This window comes from Sylvia atricapilla, chromosome Z (genome assembly GCF_009819655.1).
Source record: "Sylvia atricapilla isolate bSylAtr1 chromosome Z, bSylAtr1.pri, whole genome shotgun sequence".
NCBI classification, from domain to species: domain Eukaryota; kingdom Metazoa; phylum Chordata; class Aves; order Passeriformes; family Sylviidae; genus Sylvia; species Sylvia atricapilla.
In genome coordinates, this window is record NC_089174.1 from 67,006,136 (window position 1) to 67,027,445 (window position 21,310).

Genomic DNA, 21,310 nt, shown 5'->3' on the forward strand with positions numbered 1-21,310 from the left:
CCTGATGGCATTGTCCCTTGACAGGTCTGCTTCTGCCCTGTCCTCCCAGGCTGGGTGGGGGTGGTTATGGAGCACATTGGCATCCTAATGGAGATCAGGCTGGGGTGCTGTTAACCACCCACAGCTCTGCAGCAGGATTGTCCTGGGGATTGCAGCAGAAGGGCTAATCAGGGAGCAAACTGCCTGTGATATAATCAAATCAGGCAGAGGCTGCTGTGAGAATTGGAGGTGACATTGTAAAGTGTGTGTGGGGTGGTGACTGTTTGCAAAACAAGGCATGTGATCACTGAAGGAAGGCAAGCAGATGGCCAAAGTGTAACAGTGATCCTAGCTAATAGAGCCCAGCTCAAACATTGTGTTGTGGACAGGGATTGAGACATTTCTTCCAATTTTTTTTCTACCTTAGTTTTCAGGATTTTTAGGGAAAGCAAGTTTGTCTTCCTTTGTGTGTCCTACAGAGACAACGAGGGGGCACAGATATGTTGAATGACGCTGTGGGTACTGGCTGTAGGAAGCAGTGGGACAATGTCATAAGCTGAGAAAGGATTGTGAGGTACTGTACTCCTGCCAAGCACAATTCTACCCCATTGCATACTTCATCACCAGTGCCCTTGTGACTGCATGGCGAGCCAAGAAGTGGCACTGGTCTGGCTAAAAAACGTGTTTTGGGTGATGTGGGGCATGCCAGGTTTATTTCAGATGGATCAGCTGCTTGGCCTCACTGTGCTGTGGTATGACTAGTGGAGTTCAACAGAGGGGAATGAAGGGCGCAGGAAAGGACTCGATGGGAGTAGCTTCAAAACTTTGGTGGGCAGCAAAGCCAAAGCTGAAACCTTCTGCTGCCCTTAATCAGGCCAGGAGCTCCCTCAAAGTCTCAGCTCTCTAAGAGTGAGCTGTTACCAGCAGCAGCACAAGTATTAGAGAGCCTGAATGCTCAACCTTTGCTTTTACAGTGTCCTCAGTGGCTCAAGCATCCGTGCTTATGTGGGCTTGAATTCCTCCCTCAACATCTTGTGCTTGGGCTTTCCTGACTGAGCTTGAAACAGAGGCTGGCAGTGGGGCTATGGTGTGGACTGCTTCTGAGGGCCTGCAGTGAGCTGAGGCAGTCTCAGAAAAGGTCTCTGACCCATGTGCTGGCATGTCCACCCTAGGCTATGTCCAGGGCAGCTGCAGGATAGATCCTGACATGGGGAGTCCCTGGAGAGAGGTGGTCCAGATCGTGGTGAGTGACAGCCTCTAGTGTCTATCCAGTGGCTTGTACTGAGGTGGTGACTTCAGCCTGGTTTTGAGGAACAGGTGCCCAGCTCTAGCCCCAACTGGTGTGTGGCCCTTTTCTTTTTGCCCCTGTGAAGTTTGTGTGTTGCTGTAGCCATTTGCCTGCACTGACTCTGGCCTAGAGAGCTGGGGCTGCCTAAAATGCAACTGACCTGTCTCATAAAATCATGGAATCATAGGATGGTTTTGGTGGGAAAGGGGCCTTGAAGATCATTTCATGCCAACCCTCTGTGCCATGGAACACTTTCCACTAGACCAGGTTGCTCAAAGCCCCACCCAACCTGGCCTTGAACATTTCCAGGGATGGGTATCCACAACTTCCCTGGGCAAGTTTCCAGCGCCTCACCAACCTCATGGTGAGATTTTTTTCCTAATATCTGTTCTAAATATACTAACAACATCTCCTTGCACCATAACTGCACTGGCTGAAGTGCTGCTGGCCATTTCAGGGGGCTCAGCAGCACATGCCATGCCTTGACAGGGGAATTGTATGCTTGCACTTGAGCTCCTTGAAGATGCCAAGGAGATGCTTGAGCTGGTCTTCAAGCTGGCAGAAATGGATATTTAACAATCCCTGATCCATGCTGGCCACGGAGGCCACGTTCTCAAGGACCAGGGAGAATCCAACGATGGATGTTGTAGGAGAGCATGCACAGATAGCACAACAGATCAGGAATAAATCAGCAGTGAGCAGTGCCTTACTCAGCTCCCTCTAGTCCAGCTTTCCTGCAGGACAAATGTTTTCCGTGATGGCATCCCTGAATCCACTGTTCAATCTAGTTTCAAATGCCTCAGGCTTTTCTTAGGAAAAGCTTCTCCACAGCCTCATGAATCTTCCTGTCAGGAAGTTTTTTTTTCTTGCTACAGATCTGAGAGTTTTCCGTTCTTAATTTCATGCTGCTTATTCTCCCTTTCCCATGCCGAGCCTTCTCCTAGAGAGGTGCTGAAGCAGGACAGGAACAACAGTCTTAGCAGCATATCTTTCTCCAAGTCTGCACTCTTAAATGTTATTTCTCACTTAGAACTTGTTCTTTTCCTCCTGTCTCATCCTACCTACTCCTGGGTTATGCTGTGAGAGCCTTGGGCTGTGCTGGTAGTGCTGGGAGAAGCACAGGATAAACCTCATGGGGAGGCAGATAAGTTGGAGAGGCTCTCTGAAGCCTCTGGTCCCACGATCAGTTCTCCTTAGCTTACCTGGCCTCTTCCTAAAATACCTGTCACTTCTCACCTCTGACAGCCAGGATTGGCCAGTTGTTCTCTTTTTGCTGCTGTCTAGCTTAAACATTCTTTGCTGCCGCTTCAGTCCCTCCCTGTACTGCTTTGCCCAGCACAGCCATAGAATAGAGCCCATTGCTGTGACTTTTGTCACAGCTTTTCCTCCATTGGAAGCCTGCTCATTTTCTACTTACACCACTACTTGAGGTGACAAGAAACACTGGTTCTGAAAGTCCTTTGGACTCTCCTGGGAAAGAGTTTCAGACTGCTGCCTTTGCTGCCCACGTACTGAAAACAGATGAGCCAAGAGAAGCACCTTGCAGGTTAATCTTGAGTCTCTAAATGTGGTCAGGTTGGGTTGCAGATGTTGATGCCAGAGTGTATTTATTCATTTCACAGTTTTGCTTATTTATCAGATCCTGTGATCATTAAATTGTGCATTACCATTTGGCATGTGGCAGGTTTTAATTCCTATGGCTGGTTTATGCCCTCTGTAGGTATTAGCCTAAATGCATTTCCTGACAAGTGATGGATGCTCCAAAAAGCTGTGGCAACATATTTATTGATCAGAGCTCTCCATAACCCCAGCTCACTAATGCAAGCTCTCGCAGTGCTAGGAACTATTGTCTCCTCAGACTGTTTCATTAACTCAGATGTGAGGGTTTGGTCTTTCCTTTCATGCAAGATGGAGTAAATCTTGTGTGGTGTCAACTCTGACAACAGCTCCAGCTGCAGTAGGGTAGACCTGGCCTGTGCTCGGCAAGTGGACCTCTGAGGGATATTTAGGGATGGAGAAGCCTTTCAATGACTTTCCAGAGAATGTAGCAGCAAACGTGAACCTCACAGGGGTATTTGGGGTTGGAAGGTACATATGCAATTGTCTTTCTTGCAGATATGTCTGACCTACTTGTGTACGGGGTTGTGCAGCAGAGGTGGGGGCACAGCAGCTGGGTGCTGCTGCAGGCTCTCCCTAGAACAGGTGGAGTTGTTTAGGGAAATGCCACCTCGAGGCTCCCTGCAGGGTCTGCAGTGCAGAGGTGTCTAGGTGCTTCAGGGAATGGGATGTGTCTGCTGCCAGCAGGGGTCTACTTGGAAAGAACTAGTAGGAAAAGTTCTGCTTAGAAAGGTCTGTCTTGTCAAGGGAAAAGCTTCTGCTAACCCTTGAAAAGGTGGAGGACCAGAGAGGCATCTTGAGTTACCCCCTGTTTCATGGAGGTGTGTTTGGACTCTGATACACTCAGGAACCTAAGGGACAGATGAGGAGTAGATAATAGTGTGGCCAAGCTGGTCAAAAATTGGTCAGGAAACAAATGCAGCCCAAAGGTGAGTTATGGAGGCTTGAAGGATTGATAGGCTACTGTGTAGTAGGAACAGGGTTGCCATGTGATCCTTGCCTGCCCCTGCACATGACATGAAATACTTTCCCTCTCTGCAGCTGCAAAGCATTGCTCCTGCCTGCTTTTCCCAAACCCTTCCTGAATGAGTCTAATTTCTTCAGAAACAACACCCAGAAGCCTTGAGTATTTCCCCATCCTTCTGTGAGAAAGCATGGTGGACGAATGCAGGACATCCTGCCTTATTCAGCATCCCAGCAGAACTGGAATGAAGCTGGGGCTTCATGAGGTAGAATGACCTCATAGGATCATGGCCAGAACTCTGGCTGGTCATCCGCCCTGCTTTGAGAGCAGCAAGGTGGGATGGGATCAATTGGGAGCTTAATGGGGCCCCGTGCCTTGCAAAGTGAAGTGGGGAGTTCATGCTCTGACAGTGGCTTTGCAGAGCCACACCTGAACACAAGCACTGGGAGATGGAGCAAACAGAATGAAGCTTCCAAACCCATGGCTGATGGGGGAAAAGGTGAGAGGTCATAAAGAGCTGGTGGGAGGCTGATGTGGGATCCTGCTGGCTCCTCAGTTATGGGAAACTCCAGCTGATGTTAACTGCTGGTGTGTGGTATGCTGTAGAAGCTGCTCTCCACTCATGCTGGAGGGGAATGACATCCCACATGTTGCAAATATTTATAGAAAACTGCTACTCACCCCTTCTCCTGCAGTTTGCATGGCCTGACCACCTGTGGTAAGAATAGATGAGGCTGTGGGGAGAGAGGACTCTGGTCTCAGTGTGATATCAGAGCACTTCACATGGATGTGATCCCTATGGCCAGCACTGGCCACAGCTCTGCCAGTCCTCACCACCTGTCCATGGGTTATTTGTGTGCCCCATGGACACTGGCTCATCTCCTCTGACCTCTCTTGCACAGAGCCCCTGCTCTGGGGCTGGAAACTGGAAATGGAGCCCCTGGAGGTCCTGAGGCCGAAAAAAGACAGCCTGTGTGCTCGCACCTCACTCATGCCAACGCTCACAGCTGCCTGGCATGAGCAGCTTTGGGTCTGAATTGACCACCAAGGAAGCAAATCTACCAATCAGCAAAATCAGTGCTGAAACCACAAGAATTCCTCCACAGTCCTATGCAGTCCTCCCAAAATGCCAGCGGCGTCAGGGGGTGCTAATCCAGGTTCCCACCACTTGGAGGGAAATATTGTTGGTTTGCCTGCATAAGCACCCCCATCTCTCATCAGCTGAAGGTCCTTGGGTCTGTTAGCAGATGACCGCTAGGTTTGAAAGCTCTCAGTTGTCCTCACAGCTTGATCACAAATGGTAATGAATGGTGTCTTCAGGGGACTGCAGCAGAGTATGGACTGGAGCCAGGGAACCCTTGTCCAGGGCACCTAGTACAGGTGGGTGCAAAATGGGAAGAGCAGGGTTGACCCTCCTGTCATTGCATGGGCAGCCAAAAGCCTGAGGAAAAAGAGTAGGACAAGGATATTTTCACCTGGGGCAACACAGACAGAAGGACTTTTTCCACCTTCAACTTTCCATGCTGGAGACTGATGAAGAGAAATAGTTGTTTTATAGGAAGAAACTGGGTCTTACATTAATAGAGAGAGATTACAGCTTTATGTGAGAAAAAGAAAGAAGCTAAATGAGGTGCTGATGCAGTGAGGATCTTCATTGTAAAGCACTCTTAATAATGCATAGAGTTGTACTCATCTTTCAGTAACTTTATTCCACTATTGTAAATCTTGTTTTAGTGATCCCATAATTTCAGCCTTAAATCTAGCTGGCATGGTAGAGCCATGTGCCAGCCAGGAGAAATTCTTACCATCCCCTTCTTGTACCAAACATTGGGATATGTCCTGCTCCCACAAATACAGCTCTGACATACCTGGGGGACAGCACAGGAACCATCTGGAACAGACATACTGTGAGGAGAAGTCTGGCATCCAGTGGGAAACCAGAAACTGGGCAGGGAGAAGTCCTGAAGGGAATACAAATGCAACTTAAGAGTAAAACATAACAGTGCAAAGTCAGAGTGTGCAGTTAGAAATACCATCCCTTTCACACAGGCTCTCCAAACAGCTGCGAAAGCTCTCTTATCAGAGGAAAAAGCCCAAGCAAATAAATTACATATATTTTGGTTTGTAAATCACTAGAATGGGATAGAAGCCAGCAGGTTTCCTCCTGCATCCTGCTAACATCTGTGTCCCTTTGCTGGTCCTGCATGGCTGAAGACAAACTTTGGGAACTGCCTCTGGGGGGATTGGGCGGCAACGCCCAAGCTGAGCTTTAATTAACAGAAAGTGGCCGCCGTTCTGCTCAGCACAGCAATCTCAGACTTCAATTGCTGATTGAGGCAACAGCCATTTCTCACCAGGTAGGGGAAATAAGGCTTGCATTGGAACATAAAAGATTGTTTTAATTAAACCTGGTATTTCTAAGCCTGTTGCTGGCTGCAGCCGAATGGGGGAGGCGGCTGGAGCAGGTCAGAAAATTCCCAGAAAAAAGGCACTTTTTTCACTTTGTAGGCTGGAAATGGAGCATGACAGAAAAATAAATTTGTTTTGTTCAGAATTGCCTCTTGGTCATACAGGCTGGAGGCAGCACAGAATTGCCTGTGTGGTGTCACAAAGGAGGAAAGGACCTCTTCTGCATCCCATGCTGGGGCCTGCATTTGGCATAGGGCTGGCTGCAGCCTAGGACAGCCTGATGAGATCAAACCCCAGCCCCAGCCATCACTGTCTCTTTCTCTGCACCGTGGTCCTCCCCTCCTTTCCCTAGCTCACTTTTATCTCCACAATGGCCTTTTTAGGAAAGTGAGTAGCCAGATAAATTTCTGCCTCAGCACTGTAAAAATCTTAGGGTGCTGTACACTTAAGTCTGAGGGGTTTTTTTCCCAAGCAGTTGTGTGTCAAGCCTGTGTCTCTCCCCACCAGCAGCCAATGTGAGTTTTGGGTGGTTTTGTCCTGCTGAGCAAAACAGTAGAGCAAAATCAAGTAGACAAGTCCCAAGCTCACCAAACACTCTCGGCAGGCTGAAGAAAGGACCCCAGCCTTGCCTCAGTTCTCTGCTGCATTTTCTAAATCTGTGAGGATTTTGAAATCCTCAGATGAGGCAGCAAATCCCTCCAGCTGTTCTCACTGTACTCAAACGGCCCAGGAACAGCTTATTCTGGTCACTGAGCATCTTCCTCTGAGCTGTAGCAACCTGCTCCCTGGGCAGAGGGAGCCATCCAGGCAAAAGCACATTTTTAAGTGCTTGTCACCTTTGGGTTTTTCCTGCTGAAGAAGGTAAAATTCAGAGCTCCCAAAAAACATGACTTATCTGGAAATTGAATTGGATTTGGGCTTGGGCTTCACAGGCAAGGGACAACCAGAGTCAGTGTGACAGCACAAACAACCCAGATGGGACACGAGGTGGACCATGCTTTTCTGTAGCCACAAACCACCTCCCATCCGTACATCCCTACAAGGTGAAGAACATCACTAGGTGGGTTTAGAATCATAGAATATATTGAGTTGGAAGGGACTCAAAAGGAATCACTGAAGTACAACTCTTGGCCCTGCACAGGACAACTCCAAGGTCCCCACCTTGTGCCTGAGTGTTGGCCAGACACATCTTGAGCTCTATTAGGCTTGGTGTGGAGACCCCCTCTCTGGGGAACCTGTTCCAGAGGCCAGCCATCCTCTGGGGCTGGTCAGATGTTGCTTTGCATCATGTATGGCCCTTTTCCTGCATTTTTTTTTTTTGCCTTTTTTTGGACCAACCAAGTAGCTTGTATTTCAGGTCCCAAGGTGGTTGTGACAACACATGGTCTGGGTGAAGTGACCAGGGCATTGGCCTGCATCTGGAAGAAGGAGCTCTTTCTGAGCCCTTTGGAGGTGCTCAGGGCCTCCAACATCTCCCAGACCACTGCAAGCCAGGGGAAAGGGTAAGCCACAGTGGTGGGAAAGGGTAAGCCACAGTGGTGGGAGCAAGGAATGTTAGCAGCACCATCAGACCATAGCATCCAAAATGGAAACTTCCCAGCTTGCTCTGTGCAACTAGTTGATATTAAACCCTCAATTTCTTGCCTAAAATAAACACAATTGAGCAAACACATAAAAATATGTCTGTATTCACAGACAGAAATACACTTACACGCCACATATCTGGAGTTTCAAATGTTTCATTTGCCCAGAATGCTGCTTCAGCAAAACCAAAACTATTTGCAGAACAAAGTCTGTCACAAAAACCCAACTTTCCCAGCTCAGAAAATTCTGGGGGCAAAAGCAACAATGGCTATTAAAATGAAACTGCCTGCCAATGTATTTCCAAACCAGAGAGCTGCAGATGAATCCAAATTGTCCCATTTCAACACTGGTATAAATTTAGACAAACAAACAAGTAAATTGAGACTAGCATGAAAATACTGGAAGTTATCAAACCAATCTACTGTTCTTCCCTTCCTTGTTCTTTGGAATTACCAGCTTCTCACTACCAGTAAGAAAGTAAAAGAGTTCAGATTTTTGTCTCAGCGCAAGACAGGAAATAGTCCTGAAATCTCAAATATTTTCATGGATTAGATTTTTCCAAGTTTTATTACTTATTTACAGTGTTTCATGGTGCTTCTGAAATGCCTCCTGCCGATGGTTGAACTAAAATAACTTCACTTGCTTGAGCAGAGAAACCAAGATGTTTTCGTGGTGCATCAGGGATGTTTTTCAGCTGTCTGGGTCCTGTTGGGGGTGGGGGGGAGGAGGGGTGATGCTGCAGCCAGCTGAATTAAGCTGCGTATGCAAATCTTAATTAATTAGCAATTAGGTATGGCAGCTTGTCAAACTGCAAAGCCTGGAGCTGAGAGATGCACACTGTGGCCATGTCCTTTTGGAATGTCAGCCCTTAAGCAGGGCAGAATTAAAGCTTTTGTGACAGGGATGTGTTGCTAAACTATGGGCTTTGGGGACCTCCAGCTCAGTTTCAAGGATCAGAAAATGGATGGAAATGTATTGGAGATGGATGGAAATATAGTGGAGATGGTCTGCCCCAAATTTCTCTATATAAGCATAGAAGAGGAGGTGTGGAGTTGTGGGCTCTTTTCTCTCCTCACAGGTCAGGTGTGTTTGTGACTCTCAGCCAAATGTCCCCTGGCTGGGAACACCGGGTGGATATCTCACCTTGCAGAGGTGGTGGTCTTGCGTCCCTGGAGGTCTTATTAGCCTGTCCACCTCTCCTCTGTGCCGCTGCTGGGACTAGTTCAATCCATGCCAACAGAGGAATTTCCTTAATGCCAAATTTAATTTTGAATCATCCTGGCTGGAGTCCCTGGGTGTTCATGTGGATACGTGCACCCAAACTGGCTGCTGGGCAGCTGAGCCAGGGCTCTGGTGGTGCAGCACACTGGGACCACAGAGCACATATCTCATCACAGCCTCTGCCCTGGGGGAGGAGATGCTCCCCTGCATGGCTGCAGGCACTGCCCACATCCAGCTGTTCTGCAGTGTCCGTGGATCCACCATTTCCAGCAGCCCAGTATGTGTAGGAGGTGCTGGGCAGAGGAGATGGGACAGCAGGACAGCCAGGGCCTTAGTACCTGTGGGAATACTGCGTCTGCTGGAATGCCCTCCAAGGGGTTTTTCTCTCTAAGCTTGTGGCTCACATCCTGCTGCTGCTGTTAGCCAGCCTGGCCAGAATCAAATAATTTATTTCCCACACAGCCTGAAAAACCCCCACATTTCAAATCAATTTATTTGGGGCACCTTTACACATTTTCTAGCAGGTTTTCCAGCAGATTTCTGGTGCATTAAAGCCCACTGAACATTGCCATGGTTCCTCCTGTGGGCCCCTCAAGCTGCCCTTATGTTTCCCAACAGGACAACATGAAAAATACTGACCTACATTTCCCCATGAAAAGTTTGAAGTGCCATGCAGGAGTGGTACCACAGCTTTAAGTCAAATGAAGTGAGTGGCTGCCCACATTACCTGCACTTTAGGAGTCAAGGAGCAATGGAGGGAGCCAGACATCGTACATTAGAGACCCCCATAGGGATGTTATTGTGCTGCTGTGATTTTAATATCATTAGACAGGAGATAACCTATCTCCACAGATAAAAACAGGAACCCAACATGAAAAATGCAGCCATTATCCAATAAGACACAGTTTCTTTGGGAAGCTCTAAGTGGAGGTAAATGCATCTAGGTTTGGTATTTCAGTTTGTTTCAGCTTCCTTCTGGGGCCAGATCTATGCAGAGAGAAAGGAAAAGATTTGTTTCTTTCAGATGTGTAAATCTCTTTACATATCACTAGGTGCTTCAAGCAGCATGCTGACCAGATCTATTCATTCTGCCTCATTTTGTTAGAGCTTTAATCATGTTAATGACAGTCCTAACTTTTCAAAATGGCTCTGGATCAACAGCTGAACTCTGAGTATTTCACTACAAAAAGGGATTCCGGAAGTTGGACTCCACTCTCAGGTGTCCTGGCATCCTCTCTGCTCTGCACCAGCATCTTGGGGACATATTCTGAAGAGATGAAGAGCTGGTCCTGGCTGACAATCATCTTCTCAGCCCCTTCCTGCACATTTCCTCTTAGAGCTCTTTGCATCAAGCAGGACCTTGCAGAAGTCTTATTTGGGGACTCGTGACTTAAGCAATACTTGCAAAAACAAAGCTTGATCCTGAGCCTCCAGGAGGAGGCAGAGGGGAGAGGAGTAATGTGTCCAGATACACAGAAAAAAGCTGCAAAGGGGGCTGAAATAAGCAGAGATTAGCTCCACTGAGCACAGACAAAACCAACTGCAGGCTCTCAGCAGGGAAGGTTTAGGTAAGACGTTAGGGGACATTTCCCAATGATGCGGGCATCACAGCACAGCAATCAGGTGCCATCAGGGGCCAGGAGAGGGCAGGAGGTCTCATCAGCCCCGTGGCTGGTTGGGCAGTGCTGGGCTCAGCTCGGGCAGGAGCATGGGGTTGCTGGCTGCCCGTGATCACTCACAGCATGATGACCTCCACAAAACACAGAGGAGACAGCACTGTCAGCCCTGCCTTGGTACCCACGCCTCAGAGCAGGCAGGGAACAGCTGATGTTGTGTCTGCAGTGGCATCCTACAGGTCCTGTTAATCACACCAAAATAATCAAGCCCGGAGGAGGAAAGTCAAATGCATTAACTGCTAATTACAGGCGCTGCTAACCCCGCAGGCACTCTGTTGCCCCCATCACCAGGCTCAGCACAAAGACAGGGAGCCTGGCACTGTAAGGGGGATGTGACAGCCCTGAGCACGACCTGCTGGTCCCACTACCCCCTCTAGCACCTCTCTTCTTCCTCACTCGAGGGAACTCGAAGAGTCCTGGGGACATGCACAATGCACTGAATAAAGGATGTGTCAGTGTTTCTGAAATAACCTCCCGGCTGGCTCCTTCCATGACCTTGGGCAACAATTTCTCCCCTTCGCAGGGAGGACAGTGCCTGGCATGGGGCAGAGGAGAGGCTGAGAGCCAGAGCTGCAGTGCTCTGATCCAACTCGGCATCATGGGTCCATGTGGTGAAAATGCATGAAAAGCTTGAATCCTGCTGGCATTTCTCTTCTGCCTGCCCATTTTAGCTCTGCTTGTCTCCTCTCAGCACTCAGCAATGCAGCAGATGTGAAGAATCTTGAAATAACAGGACAGTCTTTAGCACAACTGGAAGCTCTAACAAGATGAGATGAAACGCTGGAAATCAGACCTCTGAGCTGCACCAAACACCTCCTGAAATGCAGGGGCCCCTCCCTAAGAAGCAGCAAACCTTTGTCATTTTTTCTCCATGGTCTCAGTCCTGCACCAGCGCCAGAGCAGGTTTCCATTTCAAACCTAACCTTTCTCTCAGCAGAGGCGAGGCTAACCTGGCACTCAAAACTGAGGGCGCAAAACCAGGAATAGCAAATTGTGCTTCAAAGCAGCGGCTGTGCCTGGGTGTCTCATTGTTGCAGCCAGACACCCACCTCCTGGGCAGCCTCTAATCCACAATCACCACACAGACCTCTTTTCAACCAGCATGCCTCAAACTACCTATTTAATTGCCTGATATTCATCTCTTTATGAATTCCTAATTACTATGACCTTATTTGTGTTTGCACTGAATAGATGCCCAGGCAGCATCAGGCTCCTTCTGCCACATTACTTGCCAGGTCTTTTACTGAGCTGTGGATGCCGATCTCCTTTTCCAATTGAATTTTATTCCTTGCATTAACTTGGCTTTACAGACAAGGCTTTAAACATGGAACAAATTAACTCATCAGCCTCAAATAATCCAGTGACCAAAACAGGCCAGGTTTCATGGACTGTTTTCCAGCCCATACTGTCCTGGCAGCAACTGTATTGAGAGGGTGGAATATTTTCTCAGTGGTTCCCCTAGGGATCTCCCCAAGCGTGCACCACCTTTTAGCACTCACAAAAAGCACCAGCAAGTTTAGAGTGAAAGCTAGACCAACATTTCTCCACCCAAATTTTTCTGATTGGAAAGCTAAACATTTTCACCAGAAAGCGAACAACGGGAAGAAAAACACTGCAGTTCAGGTCAGCCAAAATGGGGCTGCCTGCAGTGTGGTGATGGTTTATGAGAAAGAATTTCTGAGCCTCACCTGCCACGGTTTGTGTGTGTAATGTGGGGTCCGTCGTGTCGCCTGGGGGATGCATTTTATCTCCTCCTGCAGGTCACATATCCCAGTATTCTAGGGAAGCCTGGTGCCTGAGGCCATTTCCCAAGACCCTTCTGAATCTCTTTTCAATGAAACACCACGGATAGCCACATAATTTCTCCTCTTTTACATTCAAAGCAAGCTGGCTGGTAAGTGCAGGAATTCAGCCCATGGGCAGCCAGCTCCCAGCCTGACCCCCAGCCAGGGCTCCATACCAATTTCTCTGCACAGGCTTTTATGGTTCTTTCAGCTGCACTCAGCTTTGATTGTGCCTGATCAAAATGCATATGGTCAGCGTTGATAATCACTGATGATCAGGAGCTTTTAAGAAGCAAATGACGGGGCCAGTGCTCGCCTGATGGACTGGGTCATTAGGAGTAGCTGTTTCCCTCCTTGACTTGCTTTTTAAAGGGGATTTCTGTTGTCGTTTTTCCTCTTGCCCCTCTCGGAAACTGGGTGAAGGTTTTTTGTGGGTCTCTGGCTGTTGCACCTTCTTAATAACTTAAAGATTTTGGTGGGTGTAAGGGGGGAGGTCAGCATAGTCCTGCTGTGTCCTGGTTGGCATGCACAGCTTTGGGTTTGAACTGTAACTTATGCATAAATCAGCTGCTGATCCTGCCGGTGCTCAAATAGTTCTCCTGGCTGCAAGAGGAGCATCTTTATCATCACAGCCCCCCTGTTGAGGACAGAGGCATAGGCGTGCTGCAGATGGATTTAGAAGCATTTTCCAATGCAGTGTTCTTGTCCCTGAGCTCTGCCTGTTAGCCGAGTGGGCTGAAGGCTTGAAAGGCTCCCCTGTGTAGCCCAGCTGTGAGCATCACCTAGGGATTTGGGGGTGAGAGGCTGCTTGGGAGGCAGTGAGGAGCCCCCACCCTGCATGGTGAAACTTTGGCAGGACACTGTGCCAGATCATGTTCTTCCTCAGTGAAGAGCTGTGATTTTCCAGATGAGACTTCAGCCCCCAAGGACAGAAAAGTGACTGTAATTACCACCAACCAATGCAAAAGAGTGTAAATATGGTGGCCACAAATACCCTCATGCCCTGGAGGAACTAAGCTGCTGCCAGAAATTAGGGAGTTGGTTACAAACTCTAGGATGTGTTACCAGCCCACCTGATGCTTCCTTTCCCTGTCCTTCTTGGGACCTCAAACCAACCTTCAGTGGTGTCTCCAGAGCACACTCCCACAGTGCAGATGGAGACAGAGACCTGCTGCAGTAGCTGAGCTTCAGAAAGGGTAGTGCTGACTGGCCCCCAGATCCTACTGGGCTGCAAGCCCCAGGGAGAAGCCAGGCAAGGAAGAGTGAAGCAGTGTTTAAGAGGAACCCATCAGAGTTGGTATGACAGCTTTCTCTGCCTGTGGAGATTTGGCAGCTCTGGATTGAAGCCAGGCTGAACTGCTTTATTCATCCACAGAAGGTAATTCTTCCGTAGTAGGGCTGAATGCATCCTTGAAGAGGCTCATCCTTAGATGTCGCATTGGTCTCTGGGGATAGGTGTGCACACAAGGTTAATTGTAGATGCTGAGTATCTGCTTCCCTAAGGATACCTAGTTTAGCCCTTCCTGCTCTGGTGAGACATTGTCTGTTTGGGAATTAATTATATGAGTTTCAAAAAATTATAATTTTATTTAATAATAACTAAAAAAAAAAAAAGGCGGGGGGGGGGGGGAGGAAGAGAAAATTTGCCAGAGCCATATATTAAAAACAAATTATGTTCAGCAGACAGGTGAGTCAAGGCCTGCCAGGCAATTGGGAAGGCAGCGTGCAGGCGGTAATTGAAAAAAGTGAGACGCAAGCGAACAGCCGAAGCTCTGGCATAATAACTCCCAGCACACACGCAATCACAAAGTTAGCAACAGGCACTGGCTGGGGTGGGAGCTGCCCTATGCTGTGTTCTGGGGATTGCTGGCAGTCCCCAGCACTGGGATGGGGGTCTCTGTGCCTGGGAGCAGGTCAGGGATCTCAGCAGCGATTCCTCATGGTGTTTCCTCACTCTGCTCCTCTCTTGGGCCTGATGAACCTCAGGTCATCCCCAGCCATTTATTGAATCTGTGTTAGAGCCAGGGCTTCCTTTACAGCTCAAATTATGGGTTATTGCAGAGCATGAGCACCTGCTGCAGAAGTGATGCTGTTACTCTTTGCCAGTTGTCTGCTTCTCCTTCTAGCTCTCTCCCTGGGGAAAGCCTTGGCATTCCATCCTTCTCCACTTCTCCTAACAACCCTACTGGGTCTTTGTCCCCAGGAAGCTATCAATCCCCCCCTGGACACCTGGAAGCAGCTCTGGCTGAGGCTCTCCTGAGGCTGCCAGCTCTGTCTAGCAGCTGAACAGGATGTGTGCAAGCAGGCAGCCCTTTTCCTGGACTGTGTGTCTGGGAGGCACTCCACCTCTGGGACTGGGTATTTCCTTACTTTATGAACTCATGTAATATGATGAGGGTCCCTCTCTTCAAGGGGAGCAGACCATCTTGCCTGCTGCAGAGAGAGCCCCTCTCACTCCCTGTGCCGACTCCCATGCCCAGCTGCTCCTGGGGGAGAACAGGGGATACAGGGCAGCCTTTTGGTCTCCTCCTCTTCACCACCTAATTGCCAGGAGTCTTGAGAAACAAGGAAGTGGTGGCAATAGAATGGAGACTTGGAGTGATTTCCATCCTGCTGCTTTGCTTGTGCTCTCTCTACACATTGACAACTGGCACACAGTCAGGCCCTGAGTTTACACCAGTGAGAATCTGCAGAGCATCTGCATCTCAAAGAGTGCAGGAGCTCCTCCTCTTAATGGCTACCCTGGCCCAATTGCCATCCTAGCCCTTCTCACCTCTCACCAACATCTCTTGCCCTCAGGAGATGTTATATATAACATATTGTATATAATATTATCTGCTGCTGTTATATTATCTGTTATCCCTGTTACATATCCTATTATCCCTGCTATATTATCTGCTGCTGGTAATCCCTTTTCTCCTCGTTCCCTCCTCCTCCCATCACTCCCTCACTCACAGTTCCTTTGTTATCATGTCATGGTTTGGGCTCTGTTGCTTTGATTGCTTCATATCCAATGGGTCAACCAAGATCAGGACTCATTTATGAGAGATGCTGTATATGCAGAGACCATCCCTGCTCCAGGAGCATATGGATAGCTCAACAAGCCACAGTTTATCCAGGGATGGCAGAGAATAGAGACACAGAGAGAGGAGGTAACTTGCCCCATGCTGCACAGAAGACTCTACATGAGGAGCACTCCCAGCCCAGGTGCAGCCATGGCCCCACATAAGGCATGTGGAGTGCTAAAAACAAGACAAACTAAGCGCAGCTGGCATAAAATCCATGCAGTACATTGAACTGTAATGATTCTGACAATAAAGCAACCCAATAAATATTATGAAATGAAAACAGCCCTCTGGGAGCGTTTGCAATCGATTGCTGAGAGCTGGCATTTGTGCAGCAGATTACGTGCAAGACAGGTTTGCTCTGCCTTTTCTTCTTTCCCTTCTAAATGCAGAATGAAAAGAGCTCTCTGGAGTGGATGCTGGGGGGAGACACCCTCCTTCCTGTGCTTGGGCACTGTCAGATGGGGAGAAAAAGGTGAGTGAGATAGGAGAGGCTGTGAAGCCAGTTTATGGGTGCAATTCCTGTCCTTGCAAGCAGTGACAATTCTGTCAGTGTCCCCCTCATCCCAGCCTGTGGAATTGGGGTTCCCTTTGCTGCCCTGAGAGATTCATATCCCAGTGGCTGATGCATGATATGGGTCTCCTGCCCCAGCATGGGGTGAGGGGAATTGGGTGGTGTGTGGGGCTGAGCAATGGGATCTGGAGTGGGTTTGTCTGTGCTGGGATGGACTTGTGGTGGGAGGGGGTTGTTTGCCGTTAGTGCCTTTCAAAGACACCACTGCCCTCCCTGCCTCCCTATCCCTCACTTGAGCATGGGTGACTACAAATGCTCCTCGGCTGGTCTGGAACACAGACCAGTGTTCGGCTGAGTCTCATGGAGCTGGTGCTCTGAAGATGGGAGTACTGGTGTATTCAGGATCACTGCTTGAAACCTCACCCAGTTTCTCTGGTCTTCACCTGCCATGAGCTACTCATAGTGTGAATTTACTGCCACAGTCTGGATTTTTCTTATGCACATCCCCTGTCCCCTTGGTGCCCCATGAGATGCTCAGCTGAGCCAGCCCTCATTTGGCTTCAATCCATCTCCCTGGGTGGATTATGTGATGCTGTGTGCCCACCATGGGTCACAGGGACGTCCCTGCTCCTGCTTCCCGGCTGGTCTTGACTGTGCACCTGGGCATCCGGGGCAGCTAAGCCAGGCACTGACCTCCCTCACACACAGCCTGGGCATGCACTCCCCTTGATTTTCCTGGCTCCTGCCTGCTCCCTCTTGAATCCTCTCCACTGGGTTAATTAATCCTGTTCCCAGTGATGGCCTTTTTATTGCTGCTAATTACAGGAACATCAGCCTGTGAGATCAGTGTGATTGGCTGGAAACCTGTGGTTTGCAACAAGGTTGATCAAACTCACAGAATGTGAGAGGGGTAAGGGAATTCCTCATAAATTCAAGACATGAAGGATGTGGGCAAGGTGTCTCTTCTGGTGTGAGGAGTAGGATCCATTGGATGAAGCAAGGTGGAGCCAGGTTCCAAAGTAAATAAGAAATACTTACAGCAATAAGTAGTGGATGCTCAGCAACCTGGTCACAGATGTTAAATGTTTACCTGGATGTCAGAAAGGCTGGACAATTTTATAGAAAAGAGAAGTTCATAGTTACATGGGAATTCTGTCTTGCTCAGGAAGTCCCTGAGCTGTGCGGCATCTTCAGCAAACACTTAGACACTGGCAAAAGAGGGCCCATATCAGCAAACCTCGGTGCTGAGGTGGGCTCATCCAGCACACAAACCCTTCTCAGCCAGTGCCTCCTACTCTCTGCTTTCCACTACCACCATTTCATCAAAATCCTCTCTTCCACAGACTCGAGGCAGGGCACCGAACACTGAGAAACATTGCTCAGGCACTGCTGGTGTGTTTGCCACGAATAGCTCTGTATCAAAAGAAATACCTTTTAAAGCTGCTGCAACCTAGCAAGAGCTGTCTTAGAGAGTGTGTTATCTCATAAAGTACTCCCAGAGTGAGCTCAGCTCTTTCACCAGGCTCATTTTTCTGGGCAGCAGCTGATTGTGATTTACAAAGTGACTCCTCTAGAGCTATGGGTTCTTTTTTTTTTTTTTTTTTAGTTATTAAGTTGTTTGATTTGTTGGTGGGGGCTTTTTAGGCTGTTATTGTTGTTTTTTATGTTAGAGAGCTCTTCTGCGAACAGCTTAGACAGGAACATAGAAAAAGAAAGGAACAAGAAAAAGAAAAAAAGAGAAAGAACAATTATCCCTCACTGGGGAGGGAGGATAAATAACTTCACCTATTGCGGGTATTTCACAGACTGATGGTATGACCAGCTGCTGGGTACATGACAAGAATGGGCCCAACTCTGCTCTCAAATACTTACCAGAATAAATTTGAAGTATCTGTGCTAAAGTCAATAGTTAGTACCCTGGATTTTTATCAGTGTGAGTGATAGCAATTGAGAGTTTTTTCAAGGCATTTATAAATAAAAATGTTCCTGCTGGCTAAATAGATACACTTCTTTGCTAACTGGGAGTAATCATATGCATTTTGATATCAGCATCTGCTAAATAAGTCCAAGGCTGTGTATTAATGAGGGTGCTGCAAGAACTTTGGAGTACAGGCTCAGAATTCAAAACAACTGGGATGGATGGGAGAGAGTGTCTGGAATCAGCCAGATGAAATTTAGTACAGAGAGCACAGGGTACCACATTTGGGAGGGATAAATGAATGCATGAATGCATAGACAGGAGAGCCTGGAGAGGCAGCAGGATGGCAGGCAAGGATCAGGGGGTTCAGATGGATGACTAACTTAGCATGAGTCAATAGTGTGATGGTTTAGCAAAAAGGGCAGCTCACCTCCTGGGATGCATTAATGCTGGATGTTGGATGTAAGCCATTGAAATCTGCAATTCCGCTTTGTCTGAGCTGTGTCCAGGTCTGGACAGCACAGCTGAGGGCACCTCCAGATGAACTGGAGAAAAACAGCAGCATGTTTGAATGGAGAGATGCTGAAGTGGGTCAGAAATCAATGTCTCCTTCCTGTGAAAACATCCGTTTTTCAGGGACAGAGAATGAAGGGCATTGGCTCAGTCTATTTCTGAAAATGAACCTCAGACTCCTCTGAGTTTGACCCTATGGGACAGCAGTGCTCTTTTTTTTGCTTTTTCTGTCCCTTGGACCTTTCTCCCAGGTAATTTGGCCCTGCCCCAATGGGATCACATCTTTAGACACAGCAGCTTTCTTTTGGCATGCGTTATGGTGCAGAGCAAACCATTCTCACTTCCTGTTCTGCAGATTATCTCCATTCCAACTCACATTCCTTGTATTTGATGAGAAAAGAGCACCTTGACTGACTTCTGGGCAGGGAATTTGGCTTCAACATTCATGCTCCAAGCTTTCTTTTTGTGTTATTCCCTTAAAAGCTAAAAAAGAGCTTCTGGGCCAAAAACATGTCTCATCATTGTGACATGAACTCTAAGTCCGAACAATGTTTGAGGAAAAGGTAACCCAGAGAGCCAACACCCCCTCTCACCTACTGCTCATGATACCTGCACTCAGGATCCCAAGGACAAACAGCAGTAAACCAGAAAACAGCTACTTATACATGGAAGTGGAGCTGCTTTGGGGCTGGCACTTTCTGACTGGAAAACAACTGGCTCCTTGGCTCCAAGACAGCCTGTGAAGTTGCTGGGAGGCTGCAAAAACAGTTCATTATCTGGTGCTCGATGAAAGCAGGAGGCAGAGTTTTTCACACCAGCTCCTTCCTTGTGCAATGCGCTGTGCATAGCCGCTTCTGGGTGACATTAGCGTTCAGGCGGGCGTGTTACACCAGAGGAATACAGGAACACCGAGCGTATTCCAGAGCAGCAACGCAGCCTCTGGACTAAGCTCCTCTTTCAGCGGTATTAGGGCAAACCTGCAGGAGGTCTCCTGAAATCAGAGGGATAGATTATCGTGATAATAAAAGCAATCAGAATCTGCCCTGCCCAGCATATTTAAATGACACCACCGACTGCAGCAGTGCCAGGGATGTGCCTGGCACTGGTGTGGGCAGTGTTTTTCATGGCGTTTGTGGCAGTGCCTGTGGATCTGGTAGGGCAGAGGGAGGATGAAAAGGATGCCCTGTGCCTTCTACCACCCTGATCCCACACTACCACTGTGTGGGATGGGCAGAGGGATGTGGCAGCAGGGCAGTGTGAGACTGAATGCCTACATTGAGAAAACAACAGCCTAGAGTGTGATTCAGCAATGTCTGAAAGGTGTCAGATGAACCGTCACCCCAAAGGACTTAATTTCTTCTTCCCTTAATCTTATGCATCTCCCCATTCCTGCTTGGAGGGCAGCCGTGCATTCTGCTCTTCTCCAGGGTCAACACAGGCCTCCTGGGTATACCTGTGGCTGGCAGACAAACCTGCTGTCCTCCACATGCATGTGTCATCTGTGGCATCTGCAGGGTCTCTTTCAGACAATTTGAGGGGCTGTCAGGGTGCACAATCAGGTGAGTCTATGCCCTGGGAGCTCTCTCCTAATGCCTGACATCCAGGGTACTGTCCTGTTACGTGGGGTCTACCTGTGTGACCCCAGTCAGCTTGGTGTTGGATGCTGAATGATTCACTGTGCTCTCCACCAACTCAGTGACATCCCATTGGTCTCCAGCTGTGCAGGATGCCAGGCTGTGGTTGTGTTATTTATCTGCCTCTCCCAAAGTGTTTTGGGCTTCGCTGGATTCTACTAGGATAAGTCATCTGGTTGGGCTGGGGAGAGGAGCCTGAGGTGAGGTGCAAAGCTCTGACTTGTCAACAGTTCCCTGTCTCATCCCACCAGACCAGATGAGTGGGTTCTCAGGGACAGGGGCTCGCTCTCAGGAATGTGGTGGGATACAAATCAGGTCTCATATACACCAGAGCACTCAGATGTCCACTGCTTAACAGGGCTCATGAGCTATGTCTGAAGTACTGTGCTCAGATGAGACGTGTCCTCTTCAGAGAGCTTCCCTGTCAGCTTTACCTTTTGATTCCTCCTGGCCTTTTTTCTGGTGGCTTTTTTTTTTTTTTTTTTTTTTTTTTTTTTTTTCTTTCTTCTTTTTTTTCTTTTTTTCAATAGGTTTTTAGAAATGAGGCCAGTGCTTGAATATAAAACACCACTTGTTTCAAAGTAATAACAGACAGGTCACCTCATTCAGTATTTGAACAGTGATGCCTCTGCTTTAATGCATCCTGTCTACCAAGAGAGGGTTGTGGGGGGCAAAGTCTGCCCCGTGTTGCAATAGGGGTGCAAAGGCACAACTGCTACACACACACACATCCCCCAAAGCATGAACAGATGCTTGACAATAGCCTTTCACAGCATGTGCCACATCAACTGTGCATACAAAGCTGTCACGCACATCCCCTGTCATACAGCCTTACTGCCTGAATGCATTGTCAGAGCATCTATTTGCACCCAAACACACATCTCCAGCCTATGGAGCCTGTTGCTTGAATGCTTTGCTCCACTTATCATGCACAGACACACATCGCGTCTCTCGTGCATTTCTTCAGAGAAACGGAAGTGTTCAGAGGAGCACACACAGCCACAGTCTCCCAAACGCTGTCCCTTCAGCACAGTGATCTTCCCCAACGATGCTCTGCACCCATCACAGCCTCCTAGCTGAGCACAGCTTGTGCAGCCAGTGTCATCTCACCCCACATCTCTCACCTACACACCCCTGACCCATG